This window comes from Cydia fagiglandana, chromosome 25, assembly GCF_963556715.1.
Source record: "Cydia fagiglandana chromosome 25, ilCydFagi1.1, whole genome shotgun sequence".
Classification (NCBI taxonomy): domain Eukaryota; kingdom Metazoa; phylum Arthropoda; class Insecta; order Lepidoptera; family Tortricidae; genus Cydia; species Cydia fagiglandana.
In genome coordinates, this window is record NC_085956.1 from 3,868,396 (window position 1) to 3,892,452 (window position 24,057).

Genomic DNA, 24,057 nt, shown 5'->3' on the forward strand with positions numbered 1-24,057 from the left:
AATCTAACTAAATGCAAAGGCCGAAGGAGCGATTCGAAGATCCGAAGCGTCCGACAGACGCGCGCCTCCAGTAACTTTTACAAGTATTTTTAAGTACAAGTGTCTAAGTCGCAAGATCCAAAGGCTGAAGTCGCATTGGGCCGAAAGCCCGAAGCATCCAGGAGGTCAGTTCTAAACACAGGTAATTAATACAAGTGTCTAAATGCGAAGGCCGGAGGCCGAGCTCCGCGTAGGGCCGAAGGCCCGAAGCCTGCAAGATGTCAGTGGTTAAACACAGAACTGACAGCCTGGACGCTTCGGGCCTTCGGCCCTACGCGGAGCTCGGCCTTCGGCCTTCGCATTTAGATATACTTATACTATTGTTCTGTGTTTAAGTACTAACACCCTGGACGCTTCGGGCCTTCGGCCCTACGCGGAGCTCGGCCTTCGGCTTTCGTATTTAGACACTTGTACTATTGTTCTGTGTTAAAGCACTGACATCCTGGACGCTTCGGGCCTTCGGGCTACGCGGAGGTCGGCCTTTGGCCTTCATATTTAGACACTTGTACTATTGCTCTGTGCTAAAGCGATGACATTTTGCTAAAGCTCGGCCTTCGGCCTTCGCACTTAGACACTTTGTACTATTGTTCTGTGTGTGTAGTTGAATACGGTATCCTAAAAACAGGCAAACAACCCCTGTAAAATGTAACGATGCGAGCGGTACGGCTACCATCAGTTTGGCATTGACATAAAACGCTATTACCGTGGGCGTGAACGTAATTTACTTTCTATGCATCTCGCTCGTACTGACATATTAGTGCGAAAGAGATATACCTATAGGAAGTAAATTACGTTCACGATATCGTTTATGTCAATGCCAAACTGATGGTAGCCGTACGGAACACTAAATGCCTCGAGCTATCTCGGACTTGGCCAAATTATTTATATTGCTATGAATGGTGCCAAGGTTTTACCTATAAGCTGCCATGGGTATTTGTCTTATCTCCTACACTAAGCGATTAAACAAAATAATTCATCGCTTTTAACGAAAGGGTAAAACTCTCAGAGAACATTTCCGATAGATATCTCTGGTCTCGGGAAAATTTCGAGAACGGCATATCGCTACTTGGGTCACCGCAATTGCCGCAATCCAATGTTCCATAATCAGGTCACCACAATGTTCCATATCGGGTCACCACAATGTTCTATAATCAAGTTTCCATAATTCAATGTCCCCGCTGCTCTCGTAAAGTTAATCGAGTTGGTACGCGAGCGACGATTTTTAAACGAATCTGCATAACACAGAGGCTGTAAAGCTTTTTAGCACTCTGCAAATGAGTTTGCGTGTTAACGTTATGTTTCTTATTTATTTTTCGCAATCAGGAAATAAGGTTGCTTTCTGTCGGTTTGCAATGGCTTGGAAACAATTTGTTCAAGTCATTACACGTTTGATTTATTGAGGTCAATCAAACCAAATCAAATCCAAATGAATTTTATTAAATATTTATCATCCAAAATCATCATTTAAAAGTCAATCCTACCAGAAAACATAAGAAAACAACTCAAAATTTGCATTTGATTTGATTGCCTCACATGTGAATATATACCCGGGTATGTCCTTAAACTACGTCCAAGACCACCGGTGGACGGGCAGCAGCGTCCCTCAAATTCGGTGTACTCGACTGCGATCGCCAACCCGCCTGCCAAGCGTGGCGATTATGGCATTCACCCCCCCAAGGGGGAGGCCTATGTTCAGCAGTGGACGTCTTGGCTGAAATGATGATGATGATGAAAAAACGCGGTAATAAGACTTACACTTATTAGTTGTATGTAATAAATGTAATACGGTAATACCCACTTTAATATACATGCCTACGATGCTATTTTTTTAGAAAAAGTTTTTACTTAAACTCGAAAAAGTACGTAAATGGAATATTATGCATTGTGATGTAAGAAAAGCGAAGCTTATGAAGCACATATACTTTGTTTTTATTACATTTTCTCTCAGTTTTCGTATGGAAAGTAAATAACTTATTCATATTTCAATAAGGCTTTGAGCCACAATCTCCAGCGATTCAGAAATGTTGGAAAAGATTGTGTCTTTGCTTTATACAGGGTAGAGAGGGTAGGATGCGTGGATACAGATTAGACGTATTGTGATTTAGCTCCGCAATGTTTATTAAAAAAAAAGTGTCTAAACCGCTTCTTCGGTCATAAATAGCATATCAAAACATTCCATAAAACAGTACGCGTTTATTAGTGTAAAAATTGTGTTAATCAGAGTGCCAGTTAGTGAGAAAACAAGAACTTATTTTATAAAAATTATCGTCTACCGCAAAATAAGTGAATCGCGCTGCATAAACAAAGACTGACCTTTAGCCAGACCAACGTTCCACGACATTGAGAGCGCTCAAATACTGCCTTAATTTCGTCCAGTATCTTGTGTACAGCGTAGCCTTGTGGCAACGACGGTGAACAAAACTCAGTCAGTGGCAGTGGTTCCGGGTTCTAATCCCAGCGGACATAAAACTTTTTGTATTTTATTTTTTACATAGTTTTGTTTTAAGTGCTAGTCCTAAACCAGTAGCGAAACATTTTTAATTTTTATTTTAATTTTCGTAAATTTTTGGTTATTGCAAACAAATAAAAATGTCAGCAAATACATGTAGTGGCTGTGGAGAGCCTTTGCCTGGCTCAGAATTCTTAAAATGTTTTGGATGCCAAGATAAGTACGACCTCATTTGCCTCGGAATCGAGCAGGCCGCATTTCTCAAGCTCAGCAAAGACCAAAAAGAACAATGGAACTGTCCTTCGTGCACCTGCTCACGACCTAAAGGAGATAACACGCACACGCCAATTCGTAGCTCTGCAGCGCTCCCAGGCAACACCGATAATTCATCAGAAAACGTTAACATGTTCCGTGGGAGCCGGGGTAAGGTTTCCAAACCCATTGCAGCCCCCACCAGTAGTGATCCGGGTCTGCCAGAACTAGTGAAAGAAATCAGAGAACTACGAACGGAAGTAATGGCGTTAAAAGAACAAAACTCCGAAATTTCACTATTAAGACAAGACGTTCAGGAACTAAAAGCCCAACTCGCCAAAGCAACCACTCATACAGAGTCCTTGAAAGAGCTTGAGAAAAAACTTTCCATGCAACAATCAACTATCACCGAACTAACTGATGCACTGGAACAACTCCAGCAATCGCATAACACGCTTGAGCAAAATAATCTCCACGACGAGTTAGAAATAGCGGGCATTGAGGAATCCGACAACGAGAACCTTCACCAAATCGCACTCGTGATGTCCTCAAAACTCGGTGTAGCCCTGACAGATGCGGAGGTGAGCCAAGTCTTCAGAGCTGGGGCTAGACGTCGGCTGAGCAATGTGACGGTGCCTGGCAAAAGGCAGCAGCCGCGTCCCATAGTCGTCAAACTTACGAGGCGGTCCAAACGTGATGAGTTAGTAAAGGCCGCTAGAAATCGACGACATTTTACATCTGAGGATATTGTGGCGGGCATGGTCACTAAAGTGTATCTAAACGAAAGGCTTACGAAACACAACCGGGCTCTTTTTCATGCCGCCAGACAACGGTCCTCCCAGTATCACTATCGGTACTGCTGGACCCGCAATGGACTCATCTACGTTCGGAAAGCGGAGGGAAAACCGGCACTGCAAATACGATCGCTGCCTGAACTCGACTTGCGGGTGGGACCAGCCAATTCGGACCCTTCTATGGAGCAACAACTCGATACTGACTCAGCGCAATAGGCCGTCACATCGGATGCCCAGGAATATACTGCTGCCGCTAATACTAACAAATCTGTTAATACTTTTTTATGTACTAAAAACAACGATATCTTCAAATGTACTCTGTAGCCAGACAGGCTTAAATAAAAATTATGTAGATAAAATTGTATACAGCCCTTACTTTTTACTATGTTCATCTATAATAACCTGTGCGCACAATCATTCACTCCACACACTCCACTCGATCATCACATTCAACTCATACTTACGCAAAATGATACACACATCTCTAACTACCAAATGGAACCTGTCATTCTTAAACTCTAGCTTTGATTTAGACTTATATATGATTGTGAAACGCTATAATAGGAAAAGAAAATATTGCAAATGATGTAGATCAAACTCTAGCAATAGAATGTCAGGTTCACAGCTGTTTGGAGACCTGCAAAGACTCAATACAAACCGCTCACAATCTTAAGGTGCTTGCCTTTAACATACGAAGTATCCACCAAAACTTTAACTCCTTCTTAGTAGGACTACAGCGACTCGATATAAATATAGATGTAATTGTATTAACAGAGTGCTGGCTAGGAGCGGAAGTGCAACCAGCACAGATTCCAGGCTACTCAATGTACTCGACAAAAAACAATCTTAACCGTGCTGGCGGCGTTGTAGCTTATGTCAGGGAAAAATGGAACGCTACTGTTATTGAGCCGTTTTTCGAAGAAGGGGAATGCCTCATCATTAAGTTGTCCAATTCCATCACCGTCCTCGGTATATACCGGTCTCCATCTTTCACTCAAACCTCAAAATTCATCTATCATCTAGATAATGCGCTCAATACAATCGAACGTAACTCTGTTGTTATAGTCGCCGGTGATATAAACATTAATATCTTGAACACATCCGACCACCAAACTAACGACTACCTTTGTTTTATGGCTGAATCGGGACTTCGGCCAGCAATTACTGAGCCAACTCGGCGCGAATCTTGTCTCGACCACATATTTGTTAAATCGAAATCGTTTAACTTAATTGGTTTAGTCTGTAAGACGGATATCACAGATCATTATATTGTAATAGTTGCTATGGCAACTGGTACGAAAAATCCTAATGACCGAAATCGATATATGTTAAAAACTGATTACCATGCCGTTAATTCAGAACTCCAAGAAGTGGACTGGTCTCCCGTGACCATACAAAATAGCCCTGATTTGGCCGCTGAGGAGTTCCAAAAGATACTGAACACTGCTATAGAGAAACACACATCAAAAGTGCGGATAAGCAGAAGCAGATACAACCTTAAGCCATGGATTACGCCAGGCCTCATTAGATGCCAAAAACATCGCGACCGCTTGCATCTGGAGACGAGAAAGCACCCTAATGACCCCATGCGGCTGCTAGTATATAAAAGGTATAGGAATTTTCTCACAAACTTACTACACCGTTTGAAAAATGCTCATGACCGATCACAGCTTGAACAAAATAAACACAACCCAAAAGGTCTCTGGAGAACTATTAAAAACATCGCGGAATACCCAAAAAGCACGTCAAAGTCCGTGGAATTAACCAAAATTAAACCTACTACTAAAGAAGCGTTAAATCACAGCAACAACTACTTTGCAAATGTAGGTAAAAGTTTAGCCAACAATATACTCTCAAGATTAAATAAAACAGAAGTCTCACTCTCATATAGATTGAATCAGACTACCGCTTCAACTCGCTCATTCTTTCTGCATCCTACTGATGAGAACGAAGTGTCTAGGCTCATAGGGCTATTGAAGAATGATAGCGCCCCTGGATTTGATAACGTGAGACCCGCGCTACTTAAAGCAATCAAATCCAATGTAATTAGCCCGCTTACTTTTATCTATAACTTAAGCCTTAAGACTGGGATATTTCCAGCCGTTTGGAAGAAGGCGACAGTCATTCCCATTTACAAAAATGGACCAAAAAACGTCCCTGAGAACTATAGGCCTATCTCGCTTCTGCCAATATTCTCTAAAATACTGGAAAAAATTGTTAATCGTCGCCTGGTCGTTTTCCTGGAACGATACTCCCTGCTCTCGGACTCACAATATGGCTTCAGATGCCGCAAATCAACGGAAAATGCAGTTGATCACCTATGCAGGAAAGTAACCACTGCTTTAGATAATGGCTTAAAGTGTGTAGGAGTATTCCTCGACCTCGCCAAAGCGTTCGATACTGTGTCCGTGACGATACTTCTAAGGAAGTTGGAGCTCTACGGTATCCGGGGACGTCCACTCCAATGGTTCCAGAGCTATCTCACGGGCAGGTATCAAAGTGTTAAGATCGGAAATGATCTGAGTGACGACTTACCAACTCTTTTCGGGGTTCCCCAGGGTAGCGTCCTGGGCCCTACGTTATTCATCATCTACATGAACGACATTTTCTCAGTCAGTGCTTCTACAGGTGATCTCATATGTTACGCAGACGATACAGCGGCATTATACTATGGCTATACATGGCAAGAGGCCCTACAAAAAGCAGAAGCAGGAATGAATACCCTGAAAGACTGGCTAGACAACAATTTACTCTCCCTGAACATCAATAAAACAAAATACATCTGCTTCCATAAAACCAAGGCCTCTGAACCAAATCACCCAACGTCACTAAATGTTAACGGTTCATCTAACTCGCTGTCGACGGACCCATCAGTAAACTCGATTGGCCGTGTGGAATGCGTGCGCTACTTAGGCGTGGATATCGATCAGCATTTCTCCTTTAAACATCATATAGCAACTCTTTCTAATCGTGTAAGGAAACTGACGTATGTAATGCGCCTGCTCCGCAACTCTGCTGATCAGCGGGTCCTAACACTAGTGTATGTGACTTTGTGTCAGTCTATCCTTGGATACTGTATATCGGTCTGGGGTGGGGCAGGTATTACAGCGATACTTGGCATAGAAAGGGCACAAAGGTCAGTATTAAAAGTAATGTACAAGAAGCCCTTCCAATTCCCAACAAACCAACTGCTGTCCGAAACTAACACCCTCTCAGTCCGCCAGTTGTTTATCCTTAAGGTAGCCACGATAATGCATCGAAACACATTAAATTCGCCCGGTTTCGCAACGTACCGGAGTAAAAGGATCTTCCGCGTCCCTCAAAATAAGACGAGAACGCCTTATGCAAGACGCTTCCCACAATTCCTCCATCCGTTTATTTATAACCATATATCAAAACTCTTCAATGTACAAGATATGACAGTCAAAGAATTCCAGACCATTGTTCGTATGTGGTTAATCTCTCTCTCGTACCAGGCAACAGAAGATATATTGAAACCTTTGCAGTAAGCACAACATCTCTTTTTCACATACACACACACACGCACACAAACACACACACACTCACACACACACACTATACCACGCTCGCACAGCTTATACCATAAGTTTATAATAATAATAAGTTAATAACTAAGATAGATTGTTTGTTAGCTTTTAAAAATAGTTTAATTTATATTAGCTCATTTATATTTGTAAACTCGCTTTATATCTGTATTTGTTTTCGCATCATCTTATTGATAAATCTACTGGAATTTCCTAGAGTCCTCACGACACAGGCTTGACCTAGTGTGAGGGCTACTGCTAACCAAATTGTAATATTTTAAGTGAAACTGTTTTGTTAAGCCTATGTGTTATCTATACCTGCAAGGCTATGATGGTCGACTGGATAAATGATATGGCTGTATAAATGATGATAAAACTGACATTTTATCCAATTTTTATTGATTTGTCGTCTTTTCCACTTTTGACAGCGATAGTCGTTAAATGATTAACTGCATAACATGGTCGTTGGATAATATGTCATTTGTCTACATTTCCACCTTAAACTTAGTGGATAAGTGGATAAGTTAAATGATATAAATGCCACTTGTCTAGCTTTATACAGTTTTATAACATTCATACCGTTTTGTCCACTTAGACAACAATACACGGTAAATGGCTACGATTGTTGGATAATTAGACATATAGTCGATTTTTGACGGCTAGCCTTTGATTAATTTATCGTAGTGCTCACTGGGTCACGATAAGCGCAGTTAAGAAGCTGTGATTAGTCTTAACTTAATTGATTCATTTGTGTTACGAAAATTAACTATGTAAATTGTATTGTTTGTATTTTATTGGACTTAAATCGTACACATTATAAGTCTATAGCATTCGCTAACACACTTTCATGCATCTAACTTAAATAGAAATGGCTTAACTGTGGTAACACAATGGAATCAATTAACTTTGGACTAATTACAGGTGCTTAACTATGTACAAATTTTTTGCACTTCACTCATAAGTCATAAGTGCTCTTGTGGTATATATATACTTAAGTAGTGAAAAATGCAATTTCTTGAAGTTAAAATATCAGTAGGTAAGTATCTGTTTTTTTTTCTTAAATATAATATATACAATTTGAACTTTGAATTAAATTTGAATTTACATATAACATTATCAATACGTACATTATTTGTAGGGATGGCAAGATAATAATATCATTTCTTCTTGGCAGCTGCTGCTATCGAAGAAAAATAGCACAGAGAACTCCAACGACGGGTCATTAAGGGCTACATGCAACCCATTTGATATGCCCAACGAGGAGTTTCAGCACTTATATAGAGTGCGCAAAGAATTGGCACTCTATTTGTGTGCCAAACTCGACGCTGACCTCAAGCCTCAACATGGCGATGGATTGCCGGCACATTTTAAAGTAAAGATACTCGTATTATGTTGCACTATTCCTCAAATCATTATTGTCACCTTATTTAATAACGACATACCAACTTACAACTCTTTGTTTTAGGTTCTAACATCACTGCATCTACTGGCTAACGGTAGTTACCAAAGAAGAACTGCCGGCCTAGCCAAGGTTACAATCGCTATCGCTTCGACAACGAAAAGCATTATGTCTCTCTATCACTCTTCCATAGTAGTGCGACAGTGACAGTTGCGTTTCGATCGCTACGGAGCGTAAGCGATCGGCATCTTGGCTACGCGGCCTGGACCATGGAGACCTGAGAGGAACTGGACTGGAAGACCATGGAGAAGAAGTAGGAATAGTTGAAGTTGAAGAAGTTAGAGAAGTTGAAGTTGAAGAAGTTGGAGATGTCGAAGTTGAAAAACTTGAAAAAGTTGGAGAATTTGAAGTTGAAGAAGTTAAAAGTTGCTTTTTATTTATTCTCCATACAAACTTCCACCCCCATGTCATCTCTTTTTCACCCTTAAAGGTAAGTATGGCTAATAAAATTGGTCACAAATACATAAACATTCTTTATCTCTTACGAACTTTTAAATGATAAAAGTTAAGTCCCATTTCAAGAAATTTATTGAAGCCCTATACAAATTTCCACCCCTTGTTTACACCCTTAAGGGATGATTTCGGGAATAAAACTATTATATATCCTTCCTCACAACTCAAACTATCACCATACCAAATTTCATTTAAATCGGTTCAGCGGTTATTGATTGCCCATACAAACTTCCATCCCCCTTTTCGGCCCCTTAAGGGGTGAGTTCTGAGATAAAAAGTATCCTATGTCCTTCCCCGGGAGTCAAACTACCCCTATACCAAATTTCAACTAAATCGGTTCAGCGGTTTAAGCGTGAAGAGGTAACAGGCAGGCAGACAGACAGACACACTTTCGCATTTATAATACTAATATATATATATATACTATATATACTACTACTAGCTTTTGCCCGCGACTTCGTCGGCGTGGAATTAGTGACAGCAGCTAAAGTAGGTATAGCGCCTGGATAATGCTAATAGCAATTATTTAATTCGCGCATTGCTTACTTCAATTATTAGGTAATTCATTAACTCTTTCAATTCCACCCCCCTTTGATTTTTTCCTTCCTTCCTTTGATAATTTCCGACATAAAAACTATCCTAATATATGTCCTTCCCCGGGACTCAAACTATCTCTATACCAAATTTCAACTAAATCGATTCAGCGGCTAAGCATGAAGAGGTAATAGACAGACAGACACACACACACTTTCGCCTTTATAATACTAGCTTTTGCCCGCGACTTCGTTAGCGTGGAATTATTAATTTAGGTAAGTAGCTATTATTTTATTCAATCTGCGTTTTGTTGATTCGCCATACAAATTTTAACCCCATTTTCACCCCCTTAAAGGGTGATTTCTTGAATGAAAACTACCCTTTGTCCTTCCCCGGGACTCAAACTATCTCCGTACCAAATTTTGACTAAATTCTGCACCAGCGCCGGTCCTACAGCGCGCGGGCGGGACAGTTCCTATTGACAATGTTTGTTGTGCAGTTGTTGTTAAGTCCCCATACAAAATTCCACCCTTTTAAGGCATGAAATGGTAGGCCCGTATTTTTTACACGTTTATGCAAGTAACTGACGGTCTTTCCACCGCTAAACAACCGGCTGACGGGTTTTTTTATTTAAATAATAGCATCTAAACTATCATCTGGCAAAGTACCAGGAGGCGATGATTGAAAAAAAAATTTACATGTTCATGTGATCAACTGCCGGTCTTTCCACAGCGATACAACCGGCTGACAATTTTTTAATTCACGATAGCATCTAAGAAACTATCATCTCAGACAAAGTATTTTAAGCGGGAGGCGATGACTGACGATATTTGCTCCTGCCGCAACATATAGGACTAGTATAAGGTGACGCTTACGGGAAAGGGGCTGTGACCCTCGCTCTGGTTCTTTCCTTGTCCAACAAATATCACTGGCCATTTAGCGAGGTAATGCCGCCAGTATTTTTGGCACATTACGTCCGGGGTATAATCAGAGTGGGGACTGGGGGGTAATATTGTATTTGTCATTTAGTTTTTACCCGACTACGGCAACGCAAAAGGAGGGTTATGATTTTGACCGGTATGTATGTGGGTATGTATGTATGTATGTATGTATGTATGTATGTTCATCTGTTCCCTCATAACTTCTAAAGTACTTATTATAATTTAATAAACGACGTGTCATTCGAATCGTCTTAATCGTCCGCTGGTTATAGGCTATATGGCGTCACAAAAAAATGAACATTGCGCCCTCTAGAGGTCATAAAGTCACGAACCAAAAAACTAAAATTTAGTAATGATGATGTGTTATACATCATTGGAAAGAGCTCAATTAGCACATTTCAAATATATAAATATTGTTAGCGTTTGCACCCGGCTTTGCTTGCATGCGCCAGATAAAACATTAAATTTTCGGTTAGGTGATTCGAACTATGAATCTACAAGCGCTCTGGATTCTATCCGCGTGTTGAGCTGCTGAGCACAGGCCTCCTCTCGAGCGCGAGAGGGCTTGGGCTATAGTCCCCACGCTAGCCCAATGCGGATTGGGGACTTCACATACACCTTTTGAATTTCTTCGCAGATGTATGCAGGTTTCCTCACGATGTTTTCCTTCACCGAAAAGCGACTGGTAAATATCAAATGATATTTCGTACATAAGTTCCGAAAAACTCATTGGTACGAGCCGGGGTTTGAACCCGCGACCTCCGGATTGCAAGTCGCACGCTCTTACCGCTAGGCCACCAGCGCTCGCGATTTGCAGTAGTCGGGTTTTAGTTTTTGAACTTATTTTTTATTACTAGCCAGGTTTACCTACGTATCTGTGTATTTAAAGTAGTAATAATAAATAAAGCACCAGCTTCCATTATTAACTTTAATGCTGACTCTCTCTTCAATTCCAACATGTAACGGCAAAGGATTACACCTAATTTTCTTTGCAGGTGCATACATTTCTTCAAAGTAGGTATTTCCCTTTTGAGTTATTTTCTTTGGCGAACTGTCTGGCACTAGGTCTGCCCAATTGCTGCTCTTCACTGGTTTTTGGGAAGTTTTCTTAGTAGTTGATGTAGTACATCAGAGCCGCGATATGTTTACTCCTAACGCACACACAATCACATTTTCCACTCGTAACATAACGACTAGAATCAATCTGTAAAAAATAAATTATTTCTTTACTTTCTATTACATTAATGGATCATAATATTATATGTACTACGTAAAGATTGCAAAAACAGAAAAAAACAGCTTACATTCAAGAACGTTTGTCACTGAAGCTTGACGAATTAGGTACACGAGCTTCAATGGTGTGGCTCTTATGATCTTCATATTTGATTTCTTTTAGGTACATCTTGCACATGTTAAGCCAAAACTTATTATTATCCTTTTGGAAAAACACGAAAAGTCTGCATTATAAACGACACTACAGTCATATCTATCTAATACCTTTAAACGAGCAATTTTTGGACATTTATTTATTTATATGTATATATATTTCGGGGCTCTCGGAAACGGCTCTAACGATTTCGATGAAATTTGCTATATGGGGGTTTTCGGGGGCGAAAAATTGATCTAGCTAGGTTTTTATATGTTTTCCGAGCATACGGGTCTTCCAGATATTTAGTTACCTATATGAAATGCGTTATTCGATTTTTATTTCTTTACTTCTCGTAAAGTCAGCCATGAGAAAGTCCGTGTGTGTGTACTACCTGAAATTTATTGATTGTGCCATTTATGCCATTTTAGAGGGGAAATGAAGATTCACATGTTCGAATAGAATAAATGTAAATTACAATATTTCATTGAAATAATTTGTTCTCTTAGTAATGACAGCCAGCCATGTGACACTTCAAAGTCCGCTGTCATATCGCACCCAGCGAATAGGTTATGTTTTATTTTGAAATAAACGATTTCTTTTTCTAAACTGCAACATTCCTAACTGTAGGTACATCGGTGGATCTTATTTCAAAAGGCATAAAGTCCACCGATGTGCAGTTAACAGTATGGGTGATTGTACAATTCGGCCGTGCTTAAGAGCAGTAGAGTCAGACCAAGAAAAGTCTGCAGCGGATTTGATAGCCCATGCAGTGCAAGTGTTATTTTAAACGTCAAACTTCTATGAAATTATTACGTATAAATAATACTTGCACTGCGGTGGGCTATCAAATCCGCTGCACACTTTTCTTGGTCCGACTCTAACTCATTTTGAAGTGTCATTCAATTGGATACTTTGTACTTGTACAATATGTTCTACAATTGTTAGAGATTTCAAAATGAGTTACTGCTCTTAATAAGCACGGCAGAATTATTTATTTGATATTGACAGATTACCGTATTTTAGGTTAATAAGGTGATGACATTACAAGCAAACATCAGCAATCGTGAATTAAGTATTGTAGCCGAGTCTACTTTAGTCCGATAATGTATTAGCTTATTTCAAAGACTATGAATTCTAAGTACTAGAAATAAAGTAGATTTTGCCATATGATAATGACGGTAAAATTTGAGGCGATGGAATAAGAGATTCACATTAAAAAAAACCTTATATAAACTCAATTAGAATCTATATTTCAAAATCTTAAACCATCCAATAACTTTTAACTATCAATGTCACATGTGCATAAGTGGTGTGTGCGGCATGTCATTTAGCCAACTATTCATTAAAATACGCTTTAAGTAAACTTGTTTAGAATTGATTTTTCAAAAGCTCAAACTATGAATAAATTTAACTGTCAATGACATATCTAGATAAGTGGTAGAATGTGGTTTAACCATCTTTTCTTTAAAATACACCTTAAGTCATCGAGTATAAATATGATTTTTAAAACCTCACAACATGTCACGCTATCATTAGTCACATATACGTTATCGTAGCGAACTATTAATTAAAATACGCGTTAAGTAAACTTGTTTAGAATTGATTTTTCAAAAGCTCAAATCATGGATAAGTTTTAACTCTCAATGACATATGTGGATAAGTGGTAGAATGTGATTTAACCATCTTTTCTTTAATATACACCTTAAGTCATCGAGTTTAAAATTGATTTTTATAAACCTCAAAACATATCACGCTATCATTAGCCACTTATACGTTATCCTCGCGACTTTTTACCGAATTATATCATTTATCAGATAGTCGTCATATCATGCATTAAATGATTAATGATACGGTGACATAACCATCATAGCCCTCCTGGTAACGAAATAAATTTTTTGTATTTTTGTATACAGGCTGTTTTTACAACCCTAAGTGCCACTTGCACCTTACTAACCCGGGGTTAGGCGATAAAACTGTTAACCCAGTGTCAAATTGTATTGGTAACCATGACAACTCCAGGTTTAACCGGTTAACCCCGGGTTAGTGGAATGGTGCAAATGGCGCTGAGACCCCTCAGCCTACGGCGTCGTAAAGTAGTGTGGTGTTTAGCAAAAATGTGTCAACCCATGTGGGTTGGGCATTTTGCAATAAAATGTCAACTTTGTGCGTCAATTTTTTGAGATGATAGTATTGCAAAATGAATGTGGGTTGACACATTTTTGCTAAACACCATCTTCTGATACGGAGTCGCTTCGGCCCAAATCAGGCGTGGCTCACTCCGCGATTTCGTCGCTTCTTGCTACAGCCGCTACAGGTAGCTAAAAGTACATCCGTTCCACACCAATTTTGGGGAAAGCCATAAGCCGCGCGTGGCGCTGTCGCCACCTAGCGGCCATATCTGTGCTGATGGTAACAGACGCGTTTTGTTAGAGAGTGTCTTCTGTACCTAGTACTATTATTTATTCTGTGCCCAAATTGAGTTTAGTATCACACGTGTCCGTGGGCCGCCCACGGGTTAATAAACATGATTCAGAATGACGTCATTGCTAGCTAGATAAACATATATATGTATTGTAGCTGATTTATACAAACGTACAAATTCCGCGAAATATGCAAATTTAAGTAATGCACATGTTTCTATTTAAATGAGTTCAGAACAGGGACCAGTTAACAGTTAAGACTGTCACTTTGCCAAAAAATAAGAATAAAATTAATGAAATAAGAGTTTAGTCAAAAAATCCATTTTTGATACAAGCTTTTATACTTAGCTGTCTTTACTTCTCTTTCTACAAACTTCAAACTTCAACATTTATTCAGCAAATAGGCCACAAGGGCACTTTTACACGTCAACATTGAATTTACATACAATTATTGGTAGGTACTGCACTTGTATGAATTTACATACAAGCATAGATATAGACATAGACATCCTTCATTGGTAATGATTAATTACAGGTCACAACTTACATATTAGTTATACAATTATTATAACTAAGACATTATTTACATATAACTTATTTGTTCAATACGGTCACAATTTATGAAGATAATAGATTGCAATTATTTATATATCATTATTGTAATTGTTATAAATAATAATACACAAACATAATTTTAAAGAGGCATTTATACAGGCATTTAAGTAGTACTTCTTCTTTCTCGCGTTATCCCGGCGTTTTGCCACGGATCATGGCTGCCTGAGGACCTACCGCGAACTACGTTCGACGTGTTGCCTCTCTATCGCACTTGTATATTCATACGTGTGACAGGGAAGCAACACGTCGAACGTTCGCGGTAGGCCCTCTGGGGTCCGCTTGAGAACACAGGCTAATACTCCAAATACTTTACCACACTTGGTTTTTAGTGATCGATGCAGTCTCTATCAAATATATGTCTTTGATAATACTTCCTAGATTACCTTCATAGATTTACCTTCTAAATTCTTAGAAACTCGTGGCATGTAAAATATTTTCACCTGTTTGCTTTAAGGATGACTCACGTTGGACCGGGCCGTGTCCGGGCCGGAGCTTCTGGTGCTTCGTTTTCTATCGAAATCATCACGTGATCCGCGTGATCGCCCGTCATGTCATAGAAAAGTAAGCGCCGGATACCCCGGCCCGGACACGTCCCGGTCCGGTCCGGTAAAGTGAGACGAACCCTTTATACGGGGCAAAATTTACTATGCGGAGTAGGGCTGGTGATTACAATTTAATTGTTCCTGTATTTCTTGGTATTATAAACCATACAAGGCTTGTGTTGTGGGTACTCAGACAACGATATATATAATATATAAATACTTAAATACATAGAAAACAACCATGACTCAGGAACATATCGGTGTCATCGCACAAATAAATGCCCTTACCGGAATTCGAACCCGGACACCATCGGCTTCATAGGCAGGATCACTAGCCATTAGGCCAGATCGGTAAAATAAATAACCGGACAAGTGCGAGTCGGACTCGCCCACCGAGGGTTCCGTACTTTTTAGGATTTGTTGTTATAGCGGCAACAGAAATACATTATCTGTGAAAGTTTCAACTGTCTACCTATCACGGTTCGTGAGATACAGCCTGGTGACAGACAGACGGACGGACAGTTGAGTCTTAGTAATAGGGTCCCGTTTTACCCTTTGGTTACGGAACCCTAAAAACAACCGAACATCAACTTCCGTATCAAAATTATAGCATGAAAGTTCAGTCACTTAAAATGTAATAAATTAAATGCTATGTTTACACAAAACCAACATAATCTAATGGACGCCGCGCCCATTCACAATTTGAAACACTCTATTTAATTAATCTAAGCAAAGTTTACAAAATGGAACAAAATGGAACCGAGGGCTTGTTCCACAAAATGTTAAGTAAGGACGCTAAGCAGGAAGAATTTAGTACATTGACTCGGTATTTCCAATCTTTATCTCTCAATAACAGGGTCTCTAGACTGTATCGTAAAACGGGGTGAGTGGGTTTCGCGGGGAGAGTTGGGTTATGAATGGGGAGAGAAGTTTTAAGAGGGGGGTGAGAAGGGATTTTAAGGCTACTGCTACAAAAATAATGTATTCCAATTTAAAATGGGGCTTTAGTAATAAGCATAATAAAAAAAAATCGATCCAACAATCTTCCAAAATCACCTTTGTATCAAAACCATCTCACCCCAAATACGAGGCACTACGGGGTGAGGTGGGTTTTCCTCTTTATCGTCAAAGTTATGAAATGGAACTACCCAAAATAAAATACAAACGTCCGAACCACTTATTATGTATAAACACCATTCAGTTTTCACATGTAAAAATAAAATTTTATCGAGTTTTGAAAGTCAAATTTCACCCAACTCACCCCATTTTACACTATTTAAAATAAAATATTTTACACCATGCAAGAAATAAAGCACCAGAAAACGTATAGAAACGTAGACAACAGTTATTTTTAGACACAATTTCTATTTTAAAAGCCGTATAAAACTATAAAAAGAGTAGGTAAATTGATCGTGACGTCACATGCTAGTGTTTCATATAAATTCCATAGTAGCAAATCGTTTTGATAGTTCGAAAAAAGAAATTCATTTGACTAGTAATCAAATATTCTGTCCAATCAACCTAAATGGATTTTGAAATGTTTTGATGAGAAATTTTATCCCAATTAACTTTGAAATGTAGCAGACTGGTGAAAAGGGTTTATTAAAAGAGTTGTTTCTAAATTGTTTCGCAGCTGTTATGAAATTGAAATTGAAATATGTGGCTTTCCGTCAGATAAGGGTTTTTATGCGTAAGGACCCTTCTCTGTGGAAAGCCACATATACCTACTGACAAAAAACAAACATGTTTGCACTTTTGTTTTGCTTCAATGCATATATAAGTAGTTGTAGGGAGTTGCAGGCGTCCGTAGGCTAAGGTGACTGCTTATCATCAGGTGGGCCGTATGCTTGTTTGCCACGGATGTCGTCTAAAAAAATATTTATCTGTACGGCACGGCACCATACGACATTTAAGATTCTAACAACCCAACACAATTAGTTTGCATTGATTTATCAGAGTTTCCATGGCCACCCTCCTGTCTTCATCACATCAGCTCCTTGTCATCATAATATTGCATTCTCATCCAATTTAAATATGTATGCAAACCATGAGTGCACTGCAAACTATGTGTGGTGCAACAAAAAGTATTGTATTGTACGCAAAATTTCAACTCATCCTCCAGACTGAGCATACTCGCGCTACCCCCTCTGCCACGCATACGATAATTTTACTCCATGTTCGAGTCGAAAGTGTCTTTGTGTGACGTCCGTGTCTTTGAACGGACCAATCACGGCACGGGACTTCGCTCGCCTCGTCCCGCGCACCCTCGCATTTTTGGCATCATCGGTTGCATGAAATAATTGCGAAAGAGGATTCCTAGTCTATGGAAATCGGCAAGAGGGTCAAATCCTCTAAATATCACTAACTAACATAGAGTTAGACCAAAAAAGGTCTGCAGCGATTTCTATAGCCCGTTATTATGACCTATAAATAACACTTGCACAGCGTGGGCTAGCAAATTCGCTGCAGACTTTTCTTGGTCTAACTTCACTAACAGGGCAAGTAAAATAAAAGCTTGTAAAAATAAATAAAAGAATATTTTCGATACATCTTTATTAAGTTTAGTAATCATACACGGTGATAACGGTATGCTTCCGCAGCGCGGTGTGTCAGACAAAGATTATTATTATTCTTCCTAAACATTACAAGTTCAAATCCTTCAGGACAGCCTGATTCAGATAAGGCTCCAAAAGTACCTCGCTTACTTCGCAGGCGTATGGGTTTTTCGTCATTCGGACCATAGTCTGCAGTAATAGCAGCAACTTCGCTGTTATCATCCACATATTCAGGAATGTCTTGTTCGTTTTTCTTGTTCATTTTTGTATTTTCTTGTACATTTTCTTTTTTATTTTCGTTGGCGTTGATAATATTGTTTGCAACTTTATTAATATTTGCTGATTCTTCTCTGTTATCATCAACATATTCAGGAATTTCGACTTGTTCGCTTTTCTTGTTCATTTTTAGAATATCTTGAACATTTTCTTTTTTTTCGGCGGCGTTAAGAATATTGTTTGTAACTTTATTACCGTTTTCTGATTCTTTTGTTTTAACATCTGTAGGAAAATCGTCGTCAGCGATATCACTTTCAATACTCCCTGATTCTGGATTTTTCTTATAGATAATAAAAGGTATATTTATGTTATCGTTCACTTGGTGATTTATTACCATGGCCATATTTAAATTGATAATTAACGACGCAAATAAAAGCGTAGCTGTTATTTTCCTCATATTGATATCTGAAAATAATAACCATTTGTTAATACATACATATTTCCTGGAATCCTACAGTTTATAATGAATAAAAAATACCTTTAAACAAGCGATTCTTGTAAAGGTATATATTTATATATTTCGGAGATTTCGGAAACGGCTCTAACGATTTCGATGAAATTTGCAATACGGGCGTATTCGGGGGCGAAAAATCGATCTAGGTAGATCTTATCTCTGAAAAAAAGCGCGTTTTTGAGTTTTTATGTTTTCCAAGCAAAGCTCGGTCTTCAAGATATTAATGTTTGTGTAATAATTTTGGGAAATACTTAATTCATTTTTAAAAACAAAATTTGCGTGAGACGCATTTACTAGACATATAACGCGAGCTCCTGATGATGCTACTCGGTACGGAGTGAAACATGTCGATAGATTTTCGACTTTAAATACGTGCGTGATCCGTTTTAATATATTTAATAACTCATTCATTGTTTGCCTCGGTTTATAGTGAATATTAGCGTTAATTTCATATCAAATTATCCCTCCGGCCGTTTTGGCAACCAAGTTCCGCAACCAGTTGTCGAAAAAGAATTAACATTCTTGTTACGCAACTAGTTGCCTAAAAATAAATTATATTCCTGTTCGACAACTAGCGTTTATATTACTGGAGTTTCGCAACTGGTTACCAAATAAGACTTTTATTTCTTATTTCACAACTAGCATGATGACACCACGTGACACCTAGAATATCCTAAAATCAAACAGACGTTTTAATAATACCTATATACAGAACTTCAATAGTGCTATTTAAAAATATAAATGTTTATTTGACATCTTTGACATCTGCTCCATATACAATTTGTACTATTTTTTATGCTGCAGTGATGCACATAAGGTTATCTAGTATTTATTGCTAATAATAGCGACAACGATTGATCAAGTGTCCAGTGATCACACCATTACATATCGGACGGGTACTCATAAATCTCATAATGTCTACTTCAAATGTATATCCCACACGTGATATTGTATTTATTAGTACGAAAAGAGGAGGAGTGTCAATGCTATACAATGATCGCCAATATCACCGGAAAAAGATTTACGTTAATAAGAACTCGTTCTGGAAATGTTTCACAACAAAAGGATGCAAAGGTAATATCACTTTAAATAGTCGTAATGAAATTGTGAACCATAGTGCACACATACTGTGTTGTTTGGGTGACAGCGGTAAAAATATTATCAAAAAGAAAATGGATGATCTCAAACAGAAAACAAGCAGCAATTTTGAATCGATTCAGAAACAATATAATGATATGGTTCGTGACTTAAAAAATAACGGATATGAATTAATAGCTAATGTACCAACATTGAATAGTGTGAAAACTGGGTTATTTGCTGAGAGAAACAGAGTTGTCGGTGCTAAGAAATTACGATTTGCACGTGCACTTGACGTGACAGTGCCAAAGAAGTACGAAAAAATGTTACTTTGTGATTATATTGACGAAAATAAGGATTTAAGATTGATTGTTTTCTGTAATGATAATATGAAAACGGAAATTAAGAATATAAGTCACTTTTTTGCTGATGGAACTTTCAAGAGTTGTCCAAAGGGGTTCCATCAATTATACACAATACACGGATATGATGATAAAACTCACATCATTACCCCTATATTTTATGCCCTTCTACCAAACAAGAAAACAGTAACTTTGACATGACTTTGGACATTTGTATCGCGGAACAATTTAATCATTGGCCTAATTTATTTTATAAAATTGAGCTATATTTGGTCGGTTATGTACGCGGCCGAAGGGATTTCAAAATAAATATTATACAATTTATAAAATAACGAGCTAGGATTTTAACATTATTTTTCTCGTATTTAAAATGTATTTAGCCATTACATATATATTTTCTTAATAAAAATATTAAATCATGCACCTAAAGGTTAAGTATCCGAGACCTATTCTTCTTTGGCAACTAGATGTGAAACAGGAATATAATTTCTTTTTAGGCAACTAGTTGCGTAACAAGAATGTTAATTCTTTTTCGACAACTGGTTGCGAAACTTGGTTGCCAAAACGGCCGGAGGGCAAATTATTATAGGGAAAAGTATGTGTTATAGTCATTAATCATTATTTTAGTAATATTTATTGTAACAGAAGGACAATGCGCAACAATTTTGATTAAACATTGATTCAGAACCGAGGTATTATGCTTAATTTTAAAACATACTATTTGTTGATGATAATAACTTGTCGAATATACTCCAAAGATTAAATACATCGTAATAAATTTTTCATTTCTCACGCTCTGAAAGAGGGTCATTGTTGTTCTAAAAGGTGTGCAGAAAATGATACGTTTCTGCACTAGAGCATTTTAGGTTCCAAGTGCGATATTTTTTTTTACGATAATCAATTGAAATTTGGGTATAAATGGATTTGTTATACAATTTCCATTCTGATATTTGTCTCTCCATTCCATAAATAACGATACTATTGCCTAAATTTTTAATTGAAAGTATCCTAAAAATACTATAAAATGTATAATTAGTCATGTTTAAAAAAAACACATGCATTTTACTTTCTTCGTATTCGAAATGAGAAGTAGAGTGTTTAACTCGGGTGAAAGGCATCATTTCAGCCTCGGGCTATTGGCGCTCTCACTGCGTTCGAGCACCAAACTACCTCGACAATAATGAGTGCCTTGCATCCCTTGGTTAACAATCTACCATTACAGTAAGTAAAGCTTGAACACGCCAAAACGTGGGCACACATTTTTGCTTATAAATTTTGTAAAGGGTGGTTAAATTTTATTTCTTTACTTAAATTAAAATCGCTATAGTATGAGGCACATATGATACCACAATAGTTGTCAATTGTATGATTCGTTTTCATGATAACGAGCTTTAAACAATAACGGAGCGAAATCACTTTGCACCAATAGCATTGGAAAAGTCGATTAGGCTAAGGAAACTTGTGAAAATGTTAATATATCGAGGATCGATTAGTTTTTGTGTTTTTGAAATGTTGCGGAGACGTCAATGAATGGAAAGACAACCAGAAAGCAGAAAAACACGAGATACAAATGAGAAAAAAAAAGAAACTAGGAACATACAGCGTTCTTACATAAAGACCGAAACCTAATTTTTCTTATGTTACAAAAAACGGACAAATATCTCAAATTTATGTACAAAAAGAGAAGTCAAGTTAGATTAAGAGCTAGCAAGAGCTTATCTGCTCCCAAAATAGTGGTGCTAAATGAAATTTGTATGCAAAATGTAGGATATTAAAACGTTTGATCATTTTTAACGTATTTGAGCGTGTTAGGTGTTAGACGATGGTTCTATAGAAATACATACTTCAAGCAATACACAAAATAAAAAGTTTGACTTCTATGAGTTGCTAATACATTCCCGAAGATTGCAAGATAAAAATAATGCTAAGTATCCCCATTATTTATGGTTGAGCCAGCTACTTGTGATTGCATCAAGCGATGCCGTTAATTGATTCGCATAAGGGACATTGACTATAGAAATATATGCAAGAAACATTTGCGAAAATGACCTAAACCTATTTTTAAGAAGCCACAGCTCACAGTTACTATTTTGGTAGCATTCATCGTGTTATCATTACACTATAACAGTGACGAAGGGGTATTAACATGATGGACATGCTGACAATGCCAAAAGGGTACTTTTGGGGGATAGTAATAAATGAAGGCGGATGGCAATGGACTGGGCCCATATCAATGAATATTTGAAAAAGACACCTGTTAAAGTTATATTATCAACTTATCCGCAAATAACTCTGGCTTGGACTACTTAAACATACAGTAATCATGTCGTGCAAAGTGCCTGTATGTCCTGGTCATCACGAAGTCTGTGACATGTCAAATCCTGAGGCTGAAATGATAGTCTAGTATATTAGCATGATAAACTATAATATTTTCAATTATATTCAATATATATTTCGCTCCATTAGACCTTTATTTTCTATTTATTTGTAATTTTATGTGCCCACGTTTTGGCGTGTTCAAGCTTTATATATGACCATTATGATCGACATGTCAATCAAATAAATATCAGTGAATAAACTATATAGCAAATAAATAATTGATTTACCTTATACTGTCGTTATATGAGGAAGTTCACTCTGCAGTTAAATGTAAACTAATGGTGAACCATGAAATCGAACCACTTATATATTGATATGGCTAATATGACGCACATAACATTTACAGTTAGGTACTCATTCAGTCACCCGCAATATGAAGTAATAATTATGTTTATTTTACAAGAGGCAAAGTTGTTGTTTAACCGCTCGTGCTAATATTGATACCCGAGCAAGCGAAAAGTTCCAAAATTGAACCGTTCGAACAATGGAATATTGAGCGTTGCGAGGGTTTCAAAGCACGAGGGTTGAACAAAATTTGCCCCCGAGTGAAACACAAAATTTCTCACCACACCAACCTAAGCAAATATTAAATGTAAAATATCAGACAGAATCAAACCAAATCAAATCCACCGAAGAACGGGTCACTCACGTTAATTCGATTTAAAATACGTGAGGTTCTTAATATAGGTATTTCAAATACTGTTTTTAAACAAAAACCGGGCAAGTGCGAGTCGGACTCGCGCACGAAGGGTTCCGTACCATAATGAAAAAAAAAACGAAAAAAGAAAATGCAAAAAAAAAACGGTCACCCATCCAAGTACTGACCACGCCCGACGTTGCTTAACTTTGGTCAAAACTCACGTTTGTTGTATGGGAGCCCCATTTAAATCTTTATTTTATTCTGTTTTTAGTATTTGTTGTTATAGCGGCAACAGAAATACATCATCTGTGAAAATTTAAACTGTCTAGCTATCACGGTTCGTGAGATACAGCCTGGTGACAGACAGACGGACGGACGGACGGACGGACAGACGGACAGCGAAGTCTTAGTAATAGGGTCCCGTTTTACCCTTTGGGTATGGAACCCTAATAAAAAGCCTTAAAATAAAAAATACAAACTAAAATTAAAAACTAAACTTCATCTATTTCATATGTGTTTTTTAATTTGTTAACCCGTGCGTAGCCGGGGCGGGTCGCTAGTTTATTTGCAATCCCCGGAGTCCACCAAAGGTTGTGTACTGTTAGACCGGAAAAGTCGGCGTTTTCCCTCCGTGTGCATAAATGAGCTGAAGCTTATGAAAATCCTTTGTAATCCGCGCAGGGCGGAGATTTCTGAGATTTGTCCGCTTTGTCACGGGAATGTTCATGTTAATAATGTAATAGAAAATGTTAATAGAAAACGTGTGGGTTGATAAAAGTAGAGATGAGTTTTCAGTAGAGATGCCACGAATATTCGGCAACTATTCGGTATTCGGCCTATTCGGCCACTTTGCCGAGTATTCGGTATTCGCCCGAATGTTGCCTACTATTCGGCCGAATACC

General features: G+C 38.2%; 1 protein-coding gene and 1 long non-coding RNA gene across 2 annotated transcripts in view; one reads left to right on the plus strand and one right to left on the minus strand.

Moving 5' to 3' along the window:
• Positions 1-24,057, plus strand: part of LOC134677089 (ITG-like peptide) — a 70,377-nt gene that overhangs the window by 18,908 nt on the left and 27,412 nt on the right. The gene's annotated exons all lie outside the window — the stretch shown is intronic.
• Positions 18,249-22,806, minus strand: LOC134677166 (uncharacterized). Its single transcript, XR_010099992.1, has 2 exons — positions 22,743-22,806; positions 18,249-18,648 (listed from the first exon to the last, which is right to left on the minus strand). It is a non-coding gene; the product is annotated as an uncharacterized LOC134677166 (long non-coding RNA).